Raw genomic sequence first — 26,403 nt, forward strand, 5'->3', positions numbered from 1 at the left:
TTATAAATTCCAGACATATCAAAGGCATATGAACCATACATAGAATTCAAACCTTTAAGTGGAAACATATAAAGGCCAATTCCACGTCTTTGGCCAGAAGTTAGAGAGCAGAAAAGAGGTCTGTCAGTGATACCAGGAGTGGGATTTAGTGGCTGCAGCCAGGGACAAAAAGCAGGATTCTTACATCTGTTTCCTACATCTGCCATTGATTGTGTGACCTTTGATCTATTTATAAAATGAAGATAATAATTCTTGCTTTTTCTGGAGGTTGAACTTCATTAATGACTCATTTAAAAATGCTTTGAGATCCTCAACATGAAAGGCAGTTCGGCTATATTTAAACAGTACTCCCAATAGGTAAATGGCCCAGCAACATCTGTCCGTGCAGCATGAATCTGACCTCCATTTTACCAGAAAGTGAGGCTGGGGAATGTGAATTCTTTGCCCAGAGTCATAAGTTACCGACAGACACAGGGAGACCCCCTTCATTTCTGGCCCCAGATTGCAGGAATGAGCAATCTCAGGGCAGCCTTTTTGGATCAACATGTAACACTACTCGGAGGCCCGCCATCTCTAGGGTTTCATCTTCGCAAGAGGAAAGCAGGTGGCTGCGCTGGGCCCACTGCAATGTGAATCCACCAGAGAGAACAATTCAAGCCACGGTGACCGACCGCAGGCGGCAGCCTCTCCCCAGAAGGCCTGGAAGGAATTTTACTGAGAGATGTAACAGGAGAAGGTAGGCTGAACCCAGAAAGCAGTGTAGGCAGGGCCTCTCTGGAGGCTGACCTTCTCAACTTAGAGATCTGGGAAAGAGACCCAAAGGAAGGCAACGGAGGGGGCTGAGGTCCTTGTTTGACAGCTCGGCAGTAGCAGCTGAAGGTTAAGCCAGCCCCCACTGCGGCTGTTGGAACCAGCCACAACTGTGCCCTGTTTTGAAGGGAGAGCCCTGGAGCCGAAGACGAGGCTTCAAAACCCAGCTGCAAACTTACCAGCTGTGCAGTTTGGGCTCTGAGCCTCAGCGCCTCAACTAGGGCTAGGGATAATAATTACACCAGCTTGTCAGGGTTGTTAGGAAGATTAAACAAGAGAAGGCACATGACAGTGTGTCACTTGTGGAAGGGGTTCAATCAATACTCATGAAAAAGGTGAAAACACTGCAAACTCATTTAAGACTGAGCAGAGCTCTCTCCCTTTACTTTAAAAAATTCCCCTCTTTATTCTTAAACTTGTACACGATTAATATACACATATATATAATATATATATTAACTTATGTACTTGTACATGATTAACAACAACAACAAAACCCCCCCAAACAACCCACCAAAATACAAAAGACCAAACAGCTTGAAAGAAGGTTGAGTGAAATGAGTGTCTCTCCCTCTGGAACCTCTTATCACCCATTTCTCCTCCCCTGGTGACAATAACTGTTACCAGGTTCTGGTGCATCTTTCCAGAGATAGTCTATGCACATATAAGGATCTATGAACCTTGCCTCCTTTTTATATAGATAACATGCTACACATTCTGTATGTGTATATATATATATGTATTTTCCTAAACAATGTATCTTTTTAAAATTAAAGTGTAGTTGATTTACAATGTGTTAATTTCTGGTGTACAGCATAGTGATTCATATATATATTAATGACCATATATATATATATATTTCTTTTTACATTCTTTTTCATTATAGGCCATTAAAAGATATCAAATATAGTTCCCTGTGCTATACAGTAGGACCTTGTTGTTTATCTATTTTATATATAGTCGTTAGTATCTACAAATCTTGAACTCCCAATTATCCCTTCTCACCCCTTTCCTTCTCTGGTAACCATAAGTTTATTTTCTGTGTCTGTGAGTCTGTCTCATTTGTTCATTTGTGCCCCTCCTTTTTTTTTTTTTTTTAGATTCCACATAAAAGTGATATCATATGGTATTTGTCTTTCTCTTTCTGGCTTACTTTCACTTAGTATGATGATCTCCAGGTCCATCCATGTTGCTACAAATGGCATTATTTTATTATTTTTTATGACTGAGTAGTATTCCATTGTATACATATACCACAAATTCTTTATCCAGTCATCTGTAGATGGACATTTAGGTTGCTTCCGTGTCTTGGCTGTTGTAAATAATGCTATGAACATTGGGGTGCACGTATCTTTTCAAATTAGAGTTCCTTTCGGATATATGCCCAGGATTGGGATTACTGGATCATATGATAAGTCTATTTTTAGTTTTCTAAGAAATCTCCATACTGTTCTTCATAACGGCTGCACCAAACTACATTCCCACCAGCAGTGTAGGAGGGTTTCCTTTTCTCCACACCTCTCCAGCCTTTATCATTTGTGGGCTTTCTAATGATGGCCATTCTGATGGGTGTGAGATGATACCTCATAAACAATGTCTCCTGAAACTAATTCATTATCAGTATATACAGGGCTACCTCATTCTTTTTTAAGGCTGCATAGTACTACACTGCATTTATTTAGCCAGCCCTCTACAGATAGACATTTAAGTTTATATTAGTTTTCTTTGGCTGCTAGGACAAATTACTGCCAATTTAGCAGCTTAAAACAACACAAACCTATTATCTTGCAGTTTCGTAGATCAGAAGTCCAGAAGGGGTCTTGCTGGGCTAAAAGCAAGGTGTTGGCAGCATTTCATTCCCTTTGGAGACTCTAGGGGAGAATCTGTTTCCTTGTCCATTCTAGCTTCCAGGCACTTCTAGACACTTCTAGACCTGCAGTCCTTTGCTTGTGTCCCCCTCCTTCATCTTCAAAGCCAGCAACCATAGGTAGAGCGTTTCTTAAGCCACATTGTTCCGACTCTCCTTTTATGCTTCCTTTTTTCACTTTTAAGGACCTTTGTGATTACATTGAGCCAACCCAGATAATCCAGGATAATCTCCCTATTTTGAGGAATTAATCCTATCCATCTGCAAGTTTAATTCCCCTTTGCCATGTGTATTCACAGGTTCTGGGGATTAGGATGTGGACATTTTTGGAGAGGGGCATTATTCTGCCTTCCACAAGGTTATGTGCTGTCTTGCTATTACAAACAACTGATGAATGTCTTTATATTTCCTGCCTGTGGGTATATATGTAAGAGCAAGTCTGAGAAGTGGTGTCTGTTAAAGGGCATGCGTTTAAAAGTTTTGGGAAGGTATTGTCAACTTTTGCTCTAAAAGAATTGTACCAATTTGCACACCTAACACCAGTGTATCAGTGCGATTAAAAAAAATTAGTAGCCTTTATTATTTTAGAGCAATTTTAGGTTTATAGAAAAATTGATCAGAAAATAACAGTTTCTACATACCTCTCCCCATAGTTTCCCCTATTATATACATATTATATTGAGGAACTATGTGTGTTACAATTGATGAGCCAATGTTGATACATTATTATTAACTAAAGTCCCTAGTTTACACTAGGATTCACTCTTGGCTCTGTACGTTCTATGGGTTTTGACAAATGTATAATGCCATGTATCCACAATTATAGTATCGTACACAATAGTTTCACAGCCCTAAAAATCCTCTCTGCTCTGCTTATTCATCCCTCCCTCTCCCCTGCCAACCCCCTAGCAAACATTCGTATTTTTACTGTTTCCATTTTGCCTTTTCCAGAATGTCATATAGTTGGAATCATACAGTATGTGCCCTTTTCAGATTGGCTTCTCTTACCTAGCATTATGCATTTAAGATCCCTTCATGTCTTTTTGTGAATTGAAAACTCTTTTTTCATTGCTAAATAATATTCCATTGTATGGAGGTACCACAGTTTGTATATCCATCATCTGTTGAAGGACATCTTGGTTGCTTGCAAGATTTGGCAAATCTGAATAAAGCTGCTATAAACATCAGTGTGCAGGTTTTTGTGTGGACATAAGTTTTTCAACTGTGCCAGTTTTTTTCACACCTTTGAACATGCAGTATTTTAGCAAACTTCTTCATCTTGGCTAATCTGATAGATGAAAATGGTATCTAGTCATTGTTTTAATGTACATTTTTTAATGAAGTGTGAAGTTTGATTCTTTTTAAAAATTTTTTTAATTGAAATGTAGTTGATTTACAATGTTAGTTTCAGGTGTACAGCAAAGTGATTCAGTTATACATATACATGCATATATATTTTTTTCTTTTCAGATTTTTCCATTATATGTTATTACAAGAAATTAAATATAGTTTCCTGTGCTATACAGTAGGTCCTTGTTGTTTATTTATTTTATATATAGTACTGAGTGTCTGTTGATTCTTTTTATATTTAAATTTTAACTTCTGGAAATGGTCTGTTCATGTTTATTTTTCTAGGGGCTTACTTTTTTCTTACTGATACATACAATCTTTTTATATAACAAGGAAATTGGAAACTTGCATTATATTTTTGTCCAGTTTATTATTTGTCTTTTGATTTTTTTCCCATGTTGAAATTTAAAATATTTTGAAGTCAAATTTATACCTTTTTTTCTTTTGAGGCCTTTGTGTTTTGTGTCTTAACTTTCCCACTTCAAGATTTTAAAAATTCTTCTGTTTAATTCTCATGTTTTTATGATTTTAATGTTTACATTTAAGTCTTGGACACATCTGGATATATTTAGTTAAAAGGAGCCAGGTAGGGTCCCAAGTGCTCCCCCTGCCCCCAATTGTTAACCCATCAAGGAAAGTTGTTCCAGTATCATTTTCAGAGGAAGCCATCTTTCCTTTTATTGGAAATGCCACCTTGATTATTTACTAAATTCCAGTGGGTAATTGTAGCTATTCTGGTCTTTTGAGCTAAATGTTTTGCCTACTAAACTTTTCCATTATGTTTTTTATTTATTTATTTTTTACATTTTTTTATTGAATTATAGTCATTTTACAATGTTGTGTCAAATTCCAATGTAGAGCACAATTTTTCAGTTATACATGAACATACATATATTCACTGTCATTTTTTTTCGCTGTGAGCTACCACAAGATCTTGTATATATTTCCCTGTGCTATACAGTATAATCTTGTTTATCTCTGCATATGCCTGTCAGTGTCTACAAATTTTGAAATCCCAGTCTGTCCCTTCCCACCCCCCACCCCCTTGGCAACCACAAGTTTGTATTCTATGTCTACGAGTCTGTTTCTGTTTTGTATTTATGTTCTTTTTTTTTTTTTTTTTTTTTTAGATTCAACATATGAGCCATCTCATATGGTATTTTTATTTCTCTTTCTGGCTTACTTCACTTTGATTGACATTCTCCAGGAACATCCATGTTGCTGCAAATGCCGTTATGTTGTCGTTTTTTATGGCTGAGTAGTATTCCATTGTATAAATACACCACATCTTCTTTATCCAGTCATCTCCATTATATTTTTTAAATAACAGATTTATTGAAGTATAATTCCTATATTATGAGATTTACCCCTTTAAGTATACAGTTCAGTGTTTTTTAGTATATTCACAGAGTTGTGTAACTATCACTGCTATCTGATTTCACAATATTTTCATCACCCCACAAAGAAACCCTGTACCCATTAGCAGTCACTCTCCACTCCCTCCTGCCCCAAGATCCTGGCAATCACTAATCTACTTTCAGTTTCTATAGATTTGCCTATCCTGGACATTTCATATAGATAGAGTTACATGGTGTGTGGCATTTTATGACTGACTTCTTTCATTTAGCATGTTTTCAAGGTTCATTCATTTTGTAGCCTGTATCAGTACTTCCTTCCTTTTTAGTGCCATATAATATTCCATTGTGTGGCTCTACCACATTCTAGTTATCCGTTCATCAACTGATGTACCCTTGGATGGTTTCCACTTTTTGGCTATTATATATAATGCTGTTATGAACATTTGTGTACAAGCTTTTGTGTGGACATATGTTTTCAATTCTCTTAGGCACATATATAGGAGTGGAGTTGCTAGGTCACATGATAACTCTATGTTTAACATTTTGAAGACCTGCCAGAATGTTTTCTGAAGTGGCTGCATTATTTTACATTATTAACAGCACTGTATGAGGGTTCCAGTTTATCCAGTTCTCACCAACACTTGTTAATGTTTGTCTTTTTGATTATAGCCATCCTTGTGGGTGTGAAATGGTATCTGATTGTGGTTTTGATTTGCATTTCCCTAATGGCTAGTAATGTAGGACATCTTTTCTTGTGCTTATTGAACATTTGTATATCTTCTTTAAATAAATGTCTATTTAAATTCTTTGCCCATTTAAAACTTAGGTTGTCTTTTGTTTTTATTGAGTTGTAAGAACTCTTTATATATTCTGTCCCTTATCAGATACGTGATTTGCAAATATTTTCTCCCATTCTGTGAGTTGTATTTTCACTTTCCTAATGGTGTCTTTTGAAGCATAAAAGTTTTTAATTTTGATGAGGTCCAATGTATCTATTTTTCCCTTTTGTTGTTTGTGGTTTTGGTGTCATATCTAAGAAATTACATTATGTTTTAATGTTTGATAGTCTATCCTCACTGCCTCTCCAACCCACCTCACCCTTCTGGACTATTTTTGCATGCTTTATTTTTTTTTCATGTGAACTATAGAATCAGTTCCTCTTGTTCCAAAAGCAATTTTTTTAGTATATTTTAAACATTGGAATCACTGTAAATAATAATGATGTGTGAGAACTGACATCTTTACAATGGTACATTCATATCTAAAAATAGGATATGTCTTTACATTTGTTCAGACTATTAAGTCCCTCAGTAGCATTCTAAAGCATTCTTCCTATAGATTTAACATATTTGTCATAGTTGTGTTTTGTGTTGTTGCTCATATGAATGGAATATTTTCTTATATTTTCTAACTGGTGTTGACTGCATATAAGAAAGCTACTCACTTTTGTATATTGGTCATATAACCAGTCATCTTATTTTATTGATATTAAATATACTGCTAATTCCTGATTGACTTATCTTGAGTTTTCTAGGTGTACAATCATATCATCTAAAAATAATGATGATAATTTTGCTTTCTCCTTTCCTGTTTTTATACTTCTTGTTTCTTTCTGCTGTATAATCGAATAGGCCAGCATTTTGAGAACAGTGTTAAATACTGATGGTGTAAGTAGAAATCTTCATTTTGCTCCTGACTCTATGGGAAATGCTTCTAGTTACAGACTTTGCAGAGAGGCAGCTTCTAGTGTCTCTTTCTGAGTCTTTTATTGTGTTCTCTCTGTCAGGTTTCACACAGTGTTATGCTAGCTTTCATAAAAAGAATTTAGAAGTTTTCCTGCTTTCTCTTTGCTCTGGAATAATTTAAATAGCAGGTAGGATTCACCCTTGAAACTGTCTGGACTTGACATTTTTGGGGGGTTTAGCTCTTTGAAAACATCCTCAATTTATTCTGTAGGATTTAGCATGTTACAGTCTTTTGGAGTATATATATATATACACACACACTTTTTTTTTTAGAAAAGGCTTTATTTGGAGGGATAGTTTTAGATTTACAGAAAAATTGGGAAGGTAGAGTTCTCATACTGCTTCTCATCCACTTTCTCCTGCATTATTAACAGCTTAAAGATTTGTATGACACATTTGCTGTAATTAAGAAAATAATATTGATACTCTATTACTATCTGAAGTCCATAGTGTATTCAGATTTCCTTAGTTTTTACCTAATGTCATTTTCTGTTCTAAGATCCCATCCATGATACCATGTTCCATTTATGTGTCATGTTCCCTTAGCATTCCCTTGGCTAGGACAGCCTTGGTTTTTTTTGTTTGTTTGTTTGCTTACTTCTTTTTAAAAAATTTAATGGAGTTACTTGGGCATTGAACCCACGACCTCTTGCATGCTGAGCATGCGCTCTGTCACTGAGCTATACTGCCCCCTGAGTGCTGGGAAAATGAGCTGTGTAATCTGGTGGGGAGGGAACTGTGTCAGTAGCTAAATAAGATCCTCATTTAAATAGCAGAAGTAAAACAAGCCAAAACCAAAAAACACCCTTTTTTTTGGACTTTTTATTATTCTATTTTTATTTATTTTTTTATTGAGTTATAGTCAGTTTACAATGTTGTGTCAATTTCTAGAGTACAGCACAATTTTTCAGTTATGCATGAACATACATATATTCATTGTCACATTCTTTTTCACTGTGAGCTACCACAAGATCTTGTATATATTCCCCTGTACTATACAGTATAATCTTGTTTATCTAGTCTACATATGCCTGTCAGTATCTGCAAATTTCAAACTCCCAGTCTGTCCCTTCCCACCCCATCCCCTCTGGCAACCACAAGTTTGTATTCTATGTCTATGAGTCTGTTTCTGTTTTATATTTATGTTCTTCCTTTTTTTTTTTTAGATTCCACATATGAGCGATCTCATATGGTATTTTTCTTTCTCTTTCTGGCTTACTTCACTTTGAATGACATTCTCCAGGGATATCCATGTTGCTGCAAATGGCATTATGTTGTCATTTTTTATGGCTGAGTAGTATTCCATTGTATAAATATACCACATTTTCTTTACTGGAGTATATTTTTAAAAACTCTTCTGAAATTAATTGCAATGTTTTCTATTTTCCTGGAAAATTATCTATTCAACCTAGGGCTTTAAACTTTTTTTTTCTTTTTTCTTTTTTTGCTTAGGTTGGCCAAGGTAAATGCTTATTTTATTAATTAGTTCTGTGTCTATGGTGGTTGCCCAACTTTCATTTCTTATTTTGTGTATTTGATCTTTAGAAAGCTGGTGGGAGGTCTTCTACTGCAGGGCTGCCTGTTTATGTGGCCAGTCTGAGGCTGAGTGTTCACAATAGCCAAATCTCCCAGTGACCAGCCAGTTTGGTTTGTTCGAGATGACGTAAGACAGACATTCCTTCCTGTACTTGGCTTTAGCAGTGATCAGTTGACTGTTTGCCATGCACCAGACTCTGCTAAACTCTTTACGTGTATTTTCTCATTGAATTTTCACACCACCCCACATGACTGGTAATACTGCATTATTCTTGTTTTACCAACAAGGAAACAGAGACTCAGAAGGATGAAATAACTCCCCCGACATCCCACAGCTGGTAGCTGGTAACTACCAGTGGGGACTCTGACTAGGTGTGTCCTCCTCAGGATTCGTTCTAAGTACAGGGCCTCCTACCCCAGCTCACTCCCACTCTGCACCTACCTTTTTCCTCCCCTGGTGTCAGCCGCAAAGGAATGGCCACTCTCAGTGGACTTCTAAGTCAAGACCCTGTTTTCTGGACTTCTGAGAGGGCCTCATAGTGTGACCTCCTCCTCCATCTCTCAGATAATTTTTGAGGGCTGGCTCTGGGCCAGTGCCAGTGCTGGGTGCTGGGAAAACGAGCTGTATAATCCCATGGGGAGGGAGCTGTGTCACCAGCTAAATAAGATCCTCATTTAAATAGCAGAAATAAAACAAGCCAAAACCGAAAAACCAAACATCAAATCATAGTGCCTTGAGGTGCAATCGTTGAGAGAACCCAGGACCAGCCTGAATCACACACATCTGACCCTTAATAGCTGTGCGACCAAGACGTGCCACTTTATGCCTCTGAGCCTCTGTTTCTACAGCTATAAAATGTGGATAACATCACATATTTTTCACATTCTAGGGATGCATCTTACATTTGATGATGTCTCTCAAGGATACATGGCAGTGCTGTTTATTTTTTTTTCTCATTGTTACATAAAATAGTGGCATGTCTTACTAACGATCTTAGATTTGACGACATATGATAATAACCACATGGTTGTTGAGAGAATGAAATGAAAAAATATAAAGTGGGAAACCCTGTATAAATTCAAGTAGGACAGTGCAAGAAGCACTGGCTGGGATTCTAATCCTGAGTCTGTTGTCACTACCTGGCTGGATGACCGTGGGCAAATTACCCCCATTGTGTGGTCTCCCACATTTCCTTCTCTGCTCTTTCTTTTCAGCAAAATGAGAGATTTAGTTAATTCATTAATTCAGCCAACTTATCCTGAGCACATTTTTTGGGCCAGGCAGGGTGCCCCAGGGGGGTGCCTGCCTCCTCAGAGGGAGAGAACAAATTGTTCCCTTGTGAGCGGTGCTCTGGTAAAGGTAAACACCATAAGGGTGAGTTGATTTCATGTGGCTCTTTTAGCTTTAATTTCTGTCCTTCTGGAACTAGGAGGAGGGACAGATAGGACAGGTGTGTTTGGGGAGGCCAAGTGGTATAGGGTTAATATACAGGCTGTGGAGATGAACGGTCTTGGACCAGCTCTGACACCTTCTAGCTGTGTGACCTTGAGCCAATGACTTGACCTCTCTGAGCCTCAGGAGCCTTATCTGTAAAAAGAGCGAGACAAGGGTCTCCAAGGGTTGTTGTGAGTATTGAATGGAATGCAGTATTAGAGCATTCAGCTCAGCGCATGGCAGTAACAAGCAATTATTGAATAGTAACCTGCCTTCCTCCCAGCCATCCCCCTCTTTCCTTCCTCTTTTTCTTTTCTGTTCTTCCTTTTCTGCCTCTCCATCCTACCACTCCTCCTTCTCCCCAATTTACCTGCTGTACTTGGGCAGCGAAAACCTACTGTGCAGGAATCCCCTGTCCAAACCTTTCCACTTTGTATTTGGAGGTTGGCACAGAAAAAACGACTCTGCTGCATAAATTGGCCTCTCTCTTTGCTGGCCTTTGCAGTGACTTCCACCCTTGTTGAAAGTTTCTGATGTCTGTCTGCCATGACTGCCCAGTAGCCAAAGGATTTCACACAGGATGTCTTCCTCTGCGAGGCAGGTTAGACACAGAGCCCAAAGCCTAGGGGCTTTTTCAAGGGCCGGGGAAAAATTTGAGATCTGAAAAAATTTAATTGGTGCCAAAATATGAAAAGGAAACTGTAAAAACTGTAAAAACTGTAAAAAACTGTAAAAACAAGAAGTGTTATTGAAATTAAGAAATCTATAAAATGTAACATTGTGCTAACTTCATTAATTGTTAAAATTTAGTGTTTCTTTATATTTGAAAATAATTTGTAGGTTGGATTTTTCTCACTTTGTAGGAGTTCCCAAACATGCACAATAGTTACTGAGCAATTATGGTCAATTGTAAATTGAGTTGTTCACCAGTTGTAAATTAAATGAATATGTTTAGCCAAATTCAGTAGCAAAAGTATTAAAAGCCCTTTCAAAAATTTTACAGTTCAAATGGTTAATATGGAATATTTTACGTATTTTATACAATATAAGGCCTCTCTAGGGCCTAGGAAAATCTTTAAAATACCTTGTGCTGTGCATTAACCCTGTTTTTAGTTCTATTTTTTTTCCTAGATGATTTTTCTAGCCCTTTGTAAGACATCTAATATTTAGAACTTGTCATTATTTTTGAAAATATTTACAGTGTAATTAAAAAATTGTAGGATATTAAACTATATACCAGTGTGATCTCCAATAGTTAAAAAATTCATACATGCATTAAAAAAAAAAAGACTAGAGAGAAATGTACTAGAATGTTAACAGACTCTCTTGGTAGAACAACATGCATAATTAGCTTTTCTTTTTTACTGTTTTCAGGCTTTCCAAATTTTCTACAATGAAAATGCATTACAATCAGAAAAACAATTTTTGGTAGTTAAAAAAAATTTTTTTTTACTACAAAAGTAATTTATGCTCATTATAGAAAAATCACAAAATACATACAAGCATAAGGAAGGAAAAGAAACATGCAAAATTCCACCCACCCAGAGACAACCACTGGGTCCTTCCAGACCTTTTTTATGCATACATAAACATTTATATTTTTACCACAAAATGGGATCATTCTGTACATAGTACTGTTGTGAAAACGACTTCTTTTCCTCACAATGTATATTGAGAACATTAAAAAAAAAATGTCAACAGCACATTTCTACAAGATGATTTTAATGGCAGCATACCATCACATTTTTAGGAGGAACCATAATTTACTTAACCTCTAATTATTAGACATGAATGCCACTTCCCACTCTTCTCTATTACAAATAGTACTGTAATGAAAATATTTTAAAGCACCTAAGAATCCTTCATTTTCACAAAGAAATCATAGAACGCTACCTGACATTTAGTTTTTGAATGATGCCAGGCTCTGAGGATCTGAAGGTGTTTAAGCAGGGATTCCTGATGTGAAGGAGTTTTCAGTTCAGTGAGAGACAGTGGCTGGAGCCATGATCTCCACTCAAGAAAGTCAGGAAAGTCTTCTCTGGGAAGGTGACTTTGAGCCGAGACTTGAAGACTGAGTGGGAGCTCACCAGGAAGTCAGGGAGAACGAGCGGGGAGACCTTCACAGGCACAGAGAACAGGACAGGAGAAAATGGGAAGGTGGCCTTTCATCTAGAGCCTGTGATGTACTGGGTACTTTCACAAAAGTTTTCTCATTCAGTCCTCCCATCAACACTGCAAAGGAACCATCATGATTCCTATTTTCCCGCCAAAGAAACTGAGGGTACTGGGCTTGCTTAGCTAGAGGTGGGGCCAGGATTTAGACACAGATCTCACTCTAAAATCCAGGCTTTCTTCCTTCTTTTCTTCTCTTTTCTCTGATGAGAGCAGAGGCAGTTCCATGCTCCCAAGGACAGTAAGAGCAAGTCTAATTTCTTTTCTTCTGATTTTTCTTGGTAGCAAAAATCCCCAGCCATTTTAAGGCCTGTGCTACCACCTGTCAGAAAGAAGTACTTACGTTTCAACCCTCTTCAGTCTTTTTCTTATGGAGCTTGAAAGAAGTGGGAGCATCCAGCCGCCATCTTGGATGCTGTCTGTGCTACCACTTGGGAAGCTATCCTCTCTCTACTATATCTCCACACAGACACAAAGTTAGGCTCAGAGTGGTGTATTTGGGAACAGTAAGACATTCAGTGGAGCAGAAGCATGGGAGACGGGGTTGGGGAGAAGTGGAGGATGAGCTGGAGAGGTGGGCATGGAAAAGTGCACGTTACTGACGTTTGCTAGGGAAGTGGCAGTGACATGGTTAAATGGCTCCTTAGGCAGAAGAGCCAGACTGCTCTAGAGAGGATGGTTTGGCCTCGAGAGAGAGGTAGGTGTTGGAGAAAACATGATATGCACCCAAAATAGTAACAGTTAACATTTTTTGATTGCCAAACACTGTTAAGCATTTCAAATATTTTAACTCTCTTAATTCTTGTGCAGTTGGTGCTATTGTTATCCTTGATTTCCAGGTGGGAAAACTGAAGCACAGAGAGGTTAAGTAAGTTGTCTAAGGACACACTGTAAGTGGAAAAGCCAAGATTTAGACTGAGGCAGCCTACTCTTAACTTTTAATCTGGTTTAGCCCTTACAAAGCTGAATGAAGCTGCCTGTTAAATCTATGAAGAGAAGGGCCTGTAAGTCTGATCGCCAGTGTAGAGCTCAACTTCTGAAACATAAAGCACTGTTGAGAAATATTGCTTATTAATATTAATTATTTTAGTAGCATAATTACATGCAATATTATATTAATGCATATTATTATAATTATATATAATATTATAATACTATTAATGATTAAATGAGGATGAGATCAATCTGAACTAAAACAGTGGCATGGGGGTGGAAGGGAAGAAATGTTTCTGAATTAGAATGACAGGATTTGATGACAAGATGCAGGGTGAGGAGTGGAAAGGGAGGCTTCTGGTTGGATGACTTGGTTTCCCAGTTGGCGAGCAGGAGGATAGTGGTGTCATTAATGAGGCTGTGAGAAGGAGGTTGTGGAATAGAGTTGTGCTCGGGCCATATTAACTTGAGGGGCCTGTAGGCCTTAACCTTGGCCCTGAAGAGCACCTCTCATGGAAACTATATAAAGCTTGTCCTTCTGGATTTGATAGCAAAACTAACAGGTTTACAAACTTCTCACATGGTAATTAAGAAACTAATTAAGCCCATCAGTTCTAAAAAGCATATGGTTTATTTAAGGTTGATCCAAGATTGATGTTTGCTTAAACAATGTTTTAATAAATCATAAAATGAATTGGCTCTAATAATCCTAGCATGGTGTTCTAATTTACCAGAAATGTTTCACATTTTTTTTTATTTGAAAATAACTAAATGAGATAGCCTAGCTAAACATGCCTAATGCTTCATGATTATTTAATATTAGTTTCCTTGCCCCTGAACTCCATAGCAACACTGTGCAATAGATAAGGTCTCCCTCCCCATTTTACAGATGAGGAAACAGGCATAATTAAGAGATGCTAAAGGACACATACAAGATGCTTTTGCAGGGGAGTGGAAGAGTCAGAACTCATACCTAGGTTTCCTCCACTCTTGCTGTAAAATAAATTATCCCCAAACTTAGCAGCTTCAAAAGGTGAATATTTATTATCTCACACAATTGCTGAAGGTAAGGAATTCAGGAGCGGCTCAGCTGGGGGTCTCAGGAGGCTGCTCTCAAGCTGCAGTGTCTGAAAGCTTGACCTGGGCTGGAGGTTCCATTTCCAAGCTCACTCATGTGGCTTTTGGCAGGAGGCCTCAGTTCTTCTCTACAGAGATGCTCATGACATAGCTTTACCCAGACTGAAGGGACCTGAGAGAGAGGGCAAGACAGAGATAGAAAGAAAAGGAGGGGGAGGAGGAGAGGAAAAGGGAGAAAAAGCAACCAAGATGGAAATCTTTATAACCTAATCTCAGACGTGACATCCCATCAATTCTGGCGTATGCTACTCCTCAGTAGTGAGTCACTAGGTCAGCCTACACTCTAGCGGAGGAGACTTCACAAGGGTGTGAAAGCCAAGAGGCAGGGATCTTTGAGGACCATGTTAGCAACTGCCTACCGCCGACATTTTTTTCCCACTCAATCATACCGTATCTTGTCATTTTCATCTTGGCAGCTACTCCCCACCACTCACCCCCCCCCCCACAGTACTTTATGAACTTCATAAAGTGGCAGTGTGACCAGTTTGGGGTGATGCAAAGTTTTTGTAGACAACAGTACTGAACTACTTAGCAAATCAGGAAGTGGAAAATGGTTATAAAGGGATCCAATTACTTTCATTGCCCAGCCAGTGTAAAATGCAAAAAGTAATAACGGACTTAATTGGTGAAAAATTAATTAGACAATTAAACTTATTTCTACTTAAATACATTTAGGTGTTAATTGGTCATCTGACTTGAGGTTTATTTTAAGGTGGATTTGTTATCTTGACTCTGTCCTTTAAGAAATGATCTCTGTTTAAATATGCCAGGAACGCTCCTGGTCTTGCTGAGAAACAATGTCTAGTTCATTGTCACGGTTCTTCTCCAGATGGGGCTGATCAGGGTCAGAACGGCCCAGAAGGCAAACAGGCATTTGCTTTGGAAGCCCCATTAGGAGGAAAATATTTCTACTGCCTGAGGGAAGGCCGAATGGTAGTGGGAAAGGCATAGGATTACAAGTGCAAAGTACAGAGACTCTTACATTTCCCTGCTATGATTCTGGACAAGACTTATGCTGCCTGGGTTTTGTTTTCTATATCGGTAAAATGAGACGGTGAGAGTAGAAAATGTCTGAAGTCATTTCACCCATAAAGTTCCATGATTGTCAAGTACCGTGGTCTCGCTACAGGAGGGATAACTTGCAAGGGTTTTCTTTTTCTTTAATTCTTTTTTCTTAGTGTACTCTGTTTGCTAGAAGTTATTTCACAAAGTATCTTCTGTTCTGGTTAAACATAGTATACATAGTGGGTTGAATACATGTTTATGTGCATGTGCTCTTAACATCCGACCTAAGTGATAAGGAAGAACAGTACAGGCAAAGGGCTACCAGTGGACAGGAGAGGGATGGAAGGAGCAGACACTGAAGAGCCTGCAGGGGGAATGCTCATGGAGGACAAAAAGCTTGCCCTGCAGAATCCCAAAAAGGCCGAGGAATTCCAGGGAATCACCGACGGTGGAGTGAAGGGAATCAGGTGAAAGTCTGGATGAATGAATGGTCACTTCTGCCTGCCCAGGACATGTCTGCCCTCCATCACCACCTCCAGGCAGGAGACTGGAAGATTATTCTCTGGAAAAACTAAGCAATCCTAGAGGGAGGAGCTCCCCAGTGAAGAAGCCAACGTGCCTCCTGGTCACCTAACACTGACCTCCACCATTGACAAGCCCAGTCACACCGGTGGCTGCCCGGCAGCTTTTGGTGTCTCCTTCTTAATGTGATCACTCAGCCAGAGATCACCAGACACTAGACATGTGAGGAAAGTCTCTCAAAAGAGAGAGAGGCCAAAAAAGATGGATAAATGAAACTGAGAAGAAAAAGAGACAATGCAAAGAACAAAAGAAAAGTATAATTTTGCCCAGATGGATGAGAAGATACTCATTCTAATTTCTGCTCAAATGTCACTTCATCAGAGAGACTTCCACTGGCCACTAGGTCCAAAACAGTGTCTCCTGTTACTCTCCACCTCCTCACTCTGCCTAGTTTCAGAAAGAGAGAACAGAAATGGAGGTGAGGAGGGGGGTGGAATTACTAAGATACATAATATTAAAAATTTCCTGAGAACTGAAGGATATAAGTTTGGCAGGGTCCATTCGGTGCCAAGCACAATGGACAGAAGACTCCACTGAAGCACATCATGGGGAAATTGCAGACCCTCAGAGATAAAGAAAAGGTCCTAAAAACTTCCCAAGAGACACAGAAAAGTAGGCTTTTTACAAAGGATCAGCAGTCAGGATTGCCCCAGCTGGCTCAATAAAAACATCAGAAGCTAGAAGAAAATAGAGCAAGGTATTGAAATCTTGAGGGAAAGGGATTCTAACCTATAATTCTGTATTAGGTTCAATTATCAATTAAGCGTTGAGGGGAAGTTTTTTTTTGTGGTTTTTTTTTATTTTTAATTTTTATAGGGCATTTGGACTTTCTTTTCCTTTTTCTTTTTTTAAAAAATTTATTATTTTTTAAAATTTTCTTGCGGTGGGGGAGGTGATTAGATTTATTTATTTACTTTCTGAGGAGGTACTGGGGATTGAACCCAGGACCTTATGCATGCTAAGCATGCACTTTACCACTTGAGCTATATCCTCCCCCTGAGGGGAAGCTTTTAGACATGCAAGTTTATCTTTCTTGGAATAAACCAAGAAAGAGGGTGACATGAAGTTCAGGGAGTCCATATTAAGACAGTGGCGAAGGAAGCTTCCTGGATGAGTGAAAATGGAAGTGACCAGACTAAACGGAAGGAGAAAAACAGTGTTCCAGGTTGGAGGTCTTCGGGAAAAAAACAGAATGGGAGATGGCCTGATTGCCTGGTATCTGGAAATGTTAAAAGGCTGTTAGAAGGTCTAAGAAAAGTTACTGTTAGAGCTAGAATATTAAGCAAATGAGAAAGAAAAAAAAAGACCTAATGACTAACTTCAGGGTGAACACGAAGTTGTCCAAGAAGAGAAGCATATAAATATTATAATAAAGTAAACATTGAGTGTTAACTTTAGCAAGAGTTATAACTATGCTGAGCAGAAGAAGAGGAACAGGTATTGTGAAGAGCGGACTCTTCACTCGTGGTGCTGGCTAACAGATGACGGGGAAATGTGACAAATCGGGATGTAGCCTCTAAGCATGTTCTTTAGACACATGCGGGTACATACCAGAAAGAAATGTGCAAAAGAGTGGTTGTGGCTGTCTCTGCAGGCCAAGAGGAGCAGTTTTTCACTAAAGGTGTGTTTAGTACAATTTGATTTCTTAAACTGGGAGCCATCATTTCACTGAGAAATATAAAGCTGAAATTTAAAAACTCCGTATCTCACGTCAGCCAGTCTGAACAGTCTGAACAAAATCGCCACCAGAAGTGAGACCTGGCTCATGCTTACACCGCTCTCTGAGTTGGACTTGAGGAGGCCTGGAATGGTTGTCCTGCTCGCAGGTCCCTAACTGATGATGGATGTCCCACCATTCTGGGGTGCCAGTGGGGAAAGAGAGCAATGGGCTGGAGTGAAAAGATTGGGGGTTCAAATGTAGTTTCTGCCACGCATTAGCCCAGCAGTGTTAGGAAAATAACAAATCTCAAATATTCCCTGAGCACCCGCCAGGACTATTGTTAGATATTGGGAATAAACGTTTCTGTCCTTGAGGAGTTTAAGGCTGGGGATGAGTTAGTTTCCTTGTGGAGAATATGGGAATTCATCTACTGCATATATGAGCCTGTATTTGAGCCCAGCTGCTTAGCAGGAGCAGTAGTGATGGAGGCCCGGGGCCCTGGGTGGCTGGACCCACAGAGCACACTGAAGATTGTGGGATAAAGAGGCCGGGAATGTAGCATCACGGGCCAAAGGTGCTTGCTCTCTGGGGAGGGAGGTGAAACAGAGCAATGATGCCTCTTCACCCCACACTAGCTGAGCTGTACCAATATATTTTCCTTCTTTATATTTTCCCTCTTAAGATTGTCTTCAGAGAGCTGGGATTTTAGGATTTTAGAGGTAAAACCCTGAAACATATCTAGGCCACTCATTCCTACACTTTGGCAATCCATAAAACAGTAACATTCCCAAACTGATTTGGTGGACCAGCAGAGTTGCCAGTTTCTTATTTGCTAAATGAAGACATGAAACAGATATACCAGGGGGGAAGAAACCCCAGCTATCATCTACCATCATTTCACAAAAGAAAGATGATGTACCATCAAAAAAGTGGGAAAGATGTAATCTCAGAATAAAGGATTATCTTTCACATTGCATAAAGTTAGCTTCATTCATGAACAATGCACAACCTTGACCTTATTTTTCTCATTTCACTGCAGTCCTGTGAAACCAGGTTGGGTGTGGACCAACACTGATCCCAGGCCAGCTTCAGGCACATTTTGACTCACCAACTCCTTCATGTTATAGGTGAGGAGAGCAAAGGTCGAGCCCAAATCAGACGTTGAGATGACAGCAGAGCAGGACTGAGAGCAGGCCTCCCAGCATCGTCCTCAGCTTTGGTTGCATCACATGTATACCCTGAGGTGAGCAGTCAAGAGTGTGGTCACGGACTAGTTCGCACTGCCATGAAAGGGGAGAGAAAAACCTGAGGAGAATGACTTCCCTTTGAGCTAGAGTCCTCTACCACACCTTCCCGACGCCCCCAAACTGCCTGCGAGATAACTCTGCACCCTCTGATTGCATCTCCTGGACCCTCGACTTCCTTCCCAGCCTCAGCTTCTCCTCTTTAAGATCCTCCATGGGAGTCTTCATTCTCTGTCCCTTGTAGCACTGGAAGCATTTAACATGGCTGTCCCTTCAACCTCCTTGAATCTTTCCATCCTCCTGGCATTTGGCACCAGTATCTGCTGGTTCCCCTCCTGCTTCCTAAGCAGCTCTTTTCCCTTCTTTTATTCTTCTTCTGCCGTACAGATGTAGATTTTCCTTAGAGTTTATTCCTCATCCTCCAGTGAACTCACTCATCACCATTTACATACAGATGATTACCAAACTTTTATCCCCAGCGCCATCCTCTCTTCCAAGCTCCAGACTCATGTTGTTAACGGGTAAGTTGACATCTCCACCTGGAACTCTGGAAGGCACCCAAAGTAACATGTTGCAAACAGGAAGCTTTGTTTTTCCTTCTAAACCTGTTCCTCCTTCCATCTTCCCTGTCTGGGCTAATGCTATCACCCACCACTTTGGAGTCAAACTTGACACTTCTCCCTTCTTTCCTGCCAGTTTCAGAACAGTCACAAATCCAACCCATCCTTTCTTAGAAATGTCTTTCTAATCTTAAACGTCTTCTAAACCCACCCATCCTCACTGCCTGGCTGTATTATTTCCTTCCTTCCTTCCTTCCTTCATTCCTTCCTTCCTCCTTTTCATTCTTTCCTTCCTTCCTTTCATTCTTTCCTTCCTTCCTTCTTTCTTTTTTTTGCTTGTCTCTGATATTTTTAAAATTAATTAGAAGTATAGTCAGTTTACAACGTTGCATCAATGTCTGGTGTACAGCTCTTTTTTCCACTAGTACATTTTCCTCATTGTTCTCCACTCTCTCTCTGCTCTTCGGTCCAGCCTCTTTATCACCTAAAACACAAACCTGAGTATGCTACTTTCTTTCTTATGAAACATCTACTAGAATAAAAATAAAAGCAACAAGGAGAATTTTTTGAAGTATAACTGCAGTGCTGATGAAGATGCTGTGAAACAGGCAATCTCATTTATTGCTAACAGAAATGCAATTTGTGGAATCATTTTAGAATGTAGTTTAAGGATATATTATAGGAGTTTAAATATATTCAGTCTTCGACCCAGTAATTCCATTTCTGAGAGGCTAAGGAAATAACCCTATCTACGAAAAAGCTTTATGCACGAAGATATTTATGACATCATTATTTATATAGAGAAAAACTGGAAATAACCTAACTATATTACAATAGAGGTAATCTATGATACTAGATGGCCTATTATATAGCCATTAAAAATGACATTAACTCATAGAAAAATAAGACAAAATAAAATATTAGTGATGATTACTTGTAACTGGTGGGATTATGGATGATTTTAATTTTCTTCTTTATAATTTTCTATATTTTCCAAAGTTTCTACTGTAAGTAACCCTTATAATTAGATAAGAAATTTATTTTTAAGTAATGTTTAGAATAAGTTTATGGTAAATGAAAAAAAAGCAGCATACCGAATTGTACATAAAATATAATCTCAATACAAAAACAAATAAGAGCATAAGGAAAGACAACAAACTTTCATACTGATTGCTTCTAGATGACAGCACCACGTGGGATTTTTTTTGTTGATTTCACCTTCCTGATTTTCCAGCTATCGTGGAAAAAGAGTGAGTGTCTGTATGTGTACGTGTGCACCTGCATGCGCTCGCCTGCGCATGCACGTGCACACACACACACATTACTAAGAAACTGTCCATTGCCTGGAGGGTTTAATTCACATCCCTTAGCATGACCTACATGCCACAGGGACACCAGATGACATTTAAAATATTGAGCTGTAATTCACATACATTCACTTTTCATAAAATTCACCCTTTTAATACATACAACTCAGTGGGTTTTTTGCTACATTCACAAAGTTGTGCAACCATCACCACTATCTAATTCCAGAACATTTCATCACCCCCAAAAGACACCCTGTACCAATTAGCAGTTATTCTCCACTTCCCCCTTTCCCCAGCTGCTGTAAATCACTAATCTACTTTCGGTTTTTATTAATTTACCAATTTTGGGCATTTCACACAAATAATATACATAGTTGAGTGACAATTGACTGAAATTTCTGAAAATTAGTACTATATGGAAGACTTTAAGGGGAAGAGAAAAGGACAAATTATTGTACCAATGCCCCCTACGCTCTCTCTTTCTTCAATTCCAGAGAATAGTATTTGTTAATTTGCTCAAGAAGTTTTTGTTAAGTACCTATTATGTGCCAGGCATTGAGCTAAATGCTGCAGATAAGTGTGATGAAAACAAACAGACAGACATGGCCCTACTCTTAATAGAATGTACAGTGTAGTGGGTGAAATCGACATCAAGCAAATAATTATATAAACATGAAAAATATGAGCCCCCATCATGAGACCATGTCTTGTGCTCTTTGCCTACTTCCTGCTCATGTGTTTCTTGGCAATTTGGCCACCTGGCTCACTCATTTTCTGTGTACATCTCCTCCTGCCATTGTCCATGGTGACCATAAGATCTATCACCCTGTGTCTCATTTCTTGATGCCTCAGTGCCGCGATTCCCCACCTCCACTCCACCTCAGCCATAGAGTCACACGTAAATGTTGCCATAACTACAGCATCTCTGGAGTTTCCATTCCAACCATCCCAGTCAGACCATCAGCACATACCTTCCCAGCTCAGTTATCCCAGGATTCCCATTCTAGCAGTTCCTTGACCCTATTGAGATCTTCAATTCCTCAACCACTTTTTACACTGTCCTCTACCACCCCTGACCTAGGCCCTTGCTTTCCTCCTTATCCAACCTGGACTCCATGGCTTAGTACTATGATTGCTTCATAACTCCCTTGCTCTGCTGTATCCACCTGCCCAAATTCCCACCCTGGTTAAGCCCCACAGAGCACCTCCTTGGCACCTGAATCTGGGCATAGGAATATGGCTAGAGAATACACCCACAACTGCCCACACAGGACTGATTTTACATTTAAGTCCACAAGTAAGTGGACTGCCTCAGCAATGCCCAGTGATCATGCGACAGTGCTGAGTCCCTCTGCCACCCTCTAAGATGGCTGTTTGTCCCTTCTCTTTTCTCCAGCTCCAGTGCCCTTCTCAGGCCTGGCTTGCAGCTAATGATCTCATCTTATTATTCACTGAGAAAACAGGCCATCACAATGCTCATTCCCCACCACTAAACTTACCAGTTTCCTGCATTGATACATGTTTGCTGTGTCCTCTCTCCTGTTGCAAATGACAAATCATCCCTGTGCCTGTGTGATGCCAAAGCTCTCCAACTGGGCCCTGGGCTGCATTCTTCCTCACCTGCTCAAGGACTGACTGCAATTATCTCCCCTCTTGTGAATCACCAACATCGCTCTCTCCTGGAGCCTTCCTTTCAGCATACAAATAGGCTGTAATACTTCCCATCTTAACACACACACACACAAAAAAAACAAAAAACAGAAAACCAGCACAGAAACACCCTCCCTGTGCTCCCTGGCTCCTGCCCTATTTCTCTGCTCTCTGTTTTGAGCAAAATTCCTCAGAAGAGTTGTCCACAGGTCCTCCAGCCTCATTTAGTACTTTCTTGATTTGCTCTCTCAACTCTAGCCACACTGGCTGTCTGCCGTTCTTCGGGCTGACTGAGTTCATTCCTGCCCCAAGGCCTTTGCCCTTGCTATTCCTTCTGTCTGGAGTCGTCTTTCCACACACCTTTCCATGGTTTGCTCCCTCATTTCACTGAGGTCTCTATTTAAATGTCACCTGCTCAGAGAGGCTTTCTCTGATTACCCCTACCCTTGCCACCACACCAATCCTTATCCAGTGTAATTTTCCTCCTAGCACAGATCACTGCCTGGCCTTCAGTTACACATATACTTATTTATTTGATTATTGTCTTTTCTGTTAGAATGGAAGCTCTCCAGGGACTTCTTTTGTTCATCATTATATTTCCAGCCCCAAGAATACTGTCTGACACATAGTGGGCACTCAATGTACATGAGTTAATGAGTGGATGGATGTCTGTACACAATTCTATGAGACTGAAGAAGGGAAGGATTCACCCAGTCAGGAGAGGTGGATAAAGCTTCCTTGAGGAAGTGTGATTACACTGATATTGGGACAAAAAGAGGGAGATAACCGGGTGAGGTAGGGAGGGACAAAAGTTCTAGACAAAACGATTGTGCAAAGGTCCTGGGGCTGGAAGGAGTGGGTTCAAGCCAAGGGAAGGCCTGCGTGGGGGCACAGAGAATGAGAGGGAGCCAGTGTGAGGCGGGCAGGATCCCAGGCCACGCAGAGCCTGGAGAGCTGTGGTACCCTCTGGCTTCTGTCCTAAGAACAGTGGGAGGCCTTGCATGAAAGGCACAATGTGATTAGATTTGCATTTGAAAAGACCCCCCCATCCACTTATTATTGCTAATAATGATGATATGATGATGATAAACGCTTGCATCTGTATCACTAAAGGTCTTTTCAAAGTATCTTCACGTCCTCCACCCTAGCTTCAGCTTCTTGAATCCATCAACAAAAGCTCCCGGACTTGAGGATACAGTGTTCTCCTGTTACAGGGATCATGTTTTCTGAATCCCAAATCAGGGCACATGGTCTGACAAAGGACTTTTTTTTTTTAGAGTATATACAAAGCTATACATTCCAGTCACATTTTAATTACACATTTAACAAACTGCCTCAGTTAAGAACAAATATGCCCAGCTATTGAGATTGTTCCAGAAAGTTAGGGGAAAATGATTACTGGAAGTAGTCCCCCCATCCTCACTAAGACATGATCACACTTTGATAATTTTTTTTAAAATTTAAGTAGAGTCAGTTTACAATGTCATGTCAATTTCTGGTGTACAGCATGGTGTTTCAGTCATACATGTATATACATATATTCCTTTTCATATTATTTTTTACTATAGGTTATGATCATACTTTTAGAGTGACACATATCCTAACATTGTTGGCCACGAGTTCAGTACATTAGGACAATATTTCAAAATCAACCAAAGTTATTCCCCCTCCTCCCCTCAAAAAAGGCAAATGCTCCTGTGAGTTGCAAGTCTTACTCTCACTTGGGGGATGGGCAGGAAAGCAGAGGGGAGAATGAGGCCTCAACCTCTTGGGAGGCAAAGGATCAGGGGGTCATTTCCTTCTGAGCAGAGTGTCCCTTCAGAGAGGTATTGCAGGCTAATATGCTTCTGCCTGTCGCGGTTGTGTACTGTGAATGATGATCAACCCACCGAGTTCATGGCTGGGAGACACAAACCCAGGAGATGACAGTGGGTAGGACCAGAGGCAGGTGAGGATGGACAGAGATTATTTATTTAATAGATACTAGGGATAAATGTGCCTGGACAAGCACAAATACACACGAGGACACTGAAATCAAGGCCTTCTCTGAGTCTGTCTGGGAGGTAAGCAAAGGGACTTAGTGCAGTCTTGCAAATAGACCTTAAAAAGTCCTTCTAGAAGTCTCCTGGAGAAAAGCAAGCAGAAAGGGTGCCTTTGTGGCCGATGACTGTGGAGACCCGTTAGAAAAGAGAAGGCGGAGCGAAATCTAGAGGCCTGGGAATTTACGGCAATCAGCCGTCAGAACTGGGAACATCAATGAGTCACGTTCTTTCCCTTTGGTATTAGTAATTGGCATCATTTGGCTGGGAAATAAAAAGCCGAGATGTCATTTTATAACTGCTTTCAAGTAGGGAGGTTTTCCTTTGGAAGATGGTCATGAGCTGTTTTCAGTCCTTAGCAGGGGAAAACAGCTCTTTCCCATGCTGGGTGTAGATTTCAAGAACCCTTCAGCTTAACTACGAGAACCGCCTGACCCTGGGGCTGACTCTCTGTCAGTGATGACTCAGGAAGATCCCAGAGTATCCTGAGCTCTGAGTACAAGGCTTAGAGCTGAGGATCCCACGGGAGGGGTGTTGTCCTCCTTCCCAAAGCCTCCTCTTCCAGTGGGTGGGGCAATCCCAGCACCTGCCCATAGCCCTTAGCTCTCTGGAGGGATCCTTGGATGACCCAGTCACCTTCCCAGAAGATTGATCTCCCATCCTCTTGGGGTGCAGTGGTTGAGTTCACCATCTGAATTATGAACAGAAAAGGCCTGCGTCCTCTCCAGTACCATTTGACACAAGAAGCATGACAGAAGGGAAGTCAAAGTGGAAAGAGACAGCAGTCTTTTCTTTTTTAATTGAAGTATAGTTGATTTATAATGTTGTTAGTTTCAAGCGTATAGCAAAGTGATTCAGTTAAACATATATATATATATATATTTAGATTCTTTTCTGTTATAGGTTATTGCAAGATATTGAATATAGTTCCCTGTGCTATACAGTAGGTCCTTGTTGTTTATCTATTTTATATACAGAAGTGTGTATCTGTTAATCCCAGATTCCTAATTTATCCATTTCCCCCAACCCCACCCTTGAGACGATTGTTTTAACTGATTGTTAACATGTCTTACAAAACATTTGACCATGCAAACTCACTGCTAGGGGCCCTCTGAGAGGCATTCCTGTAGATTCATTAGCTTTAGGGTAAATCTGCTTTTGGTGTCCTGCACTGTACACTCATGATCTCATTGAACCTTCACAATATTCCTATGAGATAAATACGGTTCTATCTCAGTTTTGAGACTTGGGGAAGTTAGAAACTTGTCACACAACTAAGGTGTGGTAGGACAGGGATTTGACACAGGTCATCCCAACTCCAGAACCTGTATTTCTATCCACCGCTCCCCACCGCCGCCTCTTACCCTCCAGGAGCTTATAGTTTCCCAGAGAAGCCAAGCACATATAAGTAGTCCCCTCACTTCCTTCCAGTCTCTGATCAAATGTCACTTCATTAAAAAGAGGGGGTTAACCAGGTAGGAAGAGACAAGTGTTCCAGACAAAAGAAGTGTGCAAAGGTCCTGGGGCTGGAAGGAATGTGGCGAATTGAACAAGCTGAGAGAAAGGCTGCATGGGACACAGGTAACCAGAAGGAGCCAGTGTGAGGTGGGCAGGTGCCAGGTCTCACCATCCCTCATGTGTACAATAGTCACCCCCTCCAAATTTGTTCTGATTTCCTCCAGTGCCCTTCTGATCACCTGACACACTATTTATTTTCTGTCCCCCTGACCCCTGCTAGAATGTGAGCTTCATGAGGGCAGGGGCCTCATCCACTTTATTTATTGCTGTGTACCCAGTGCCTAGGATGCTGTCTGGCAATGGAGAAGGCATTCAATACCTATTTATCGAATTAACCAATTAAGTAATTAAATAGTTATAGTACCAGCCTGTTTTTGGTACATGCCTGAAGAATGTTACAGCCATCAGGTGTTATAGCAGTTAGAAGACTGAAAACATTTCAGACCAGGGGATTATCAGAGAGGGTTTCCAAAAGGAGGTTGGCCCGTGAAGGAT

This window comes from Camelus dromedarius, chromosome 12, assembly GCF_036321535.1.
Source record: "Camelus dromedarius isolate mCamDro1 chromosome 12, mCamDro1.pat, whole genome shotgun sequence".
Taxonomy (NCBI): domain Eukaryota; kingdom Metazoa; phylum Chordata; class Mammalia; order Artiodactyla; family Camelidae; genus Camelus; species Camelus dromedarius.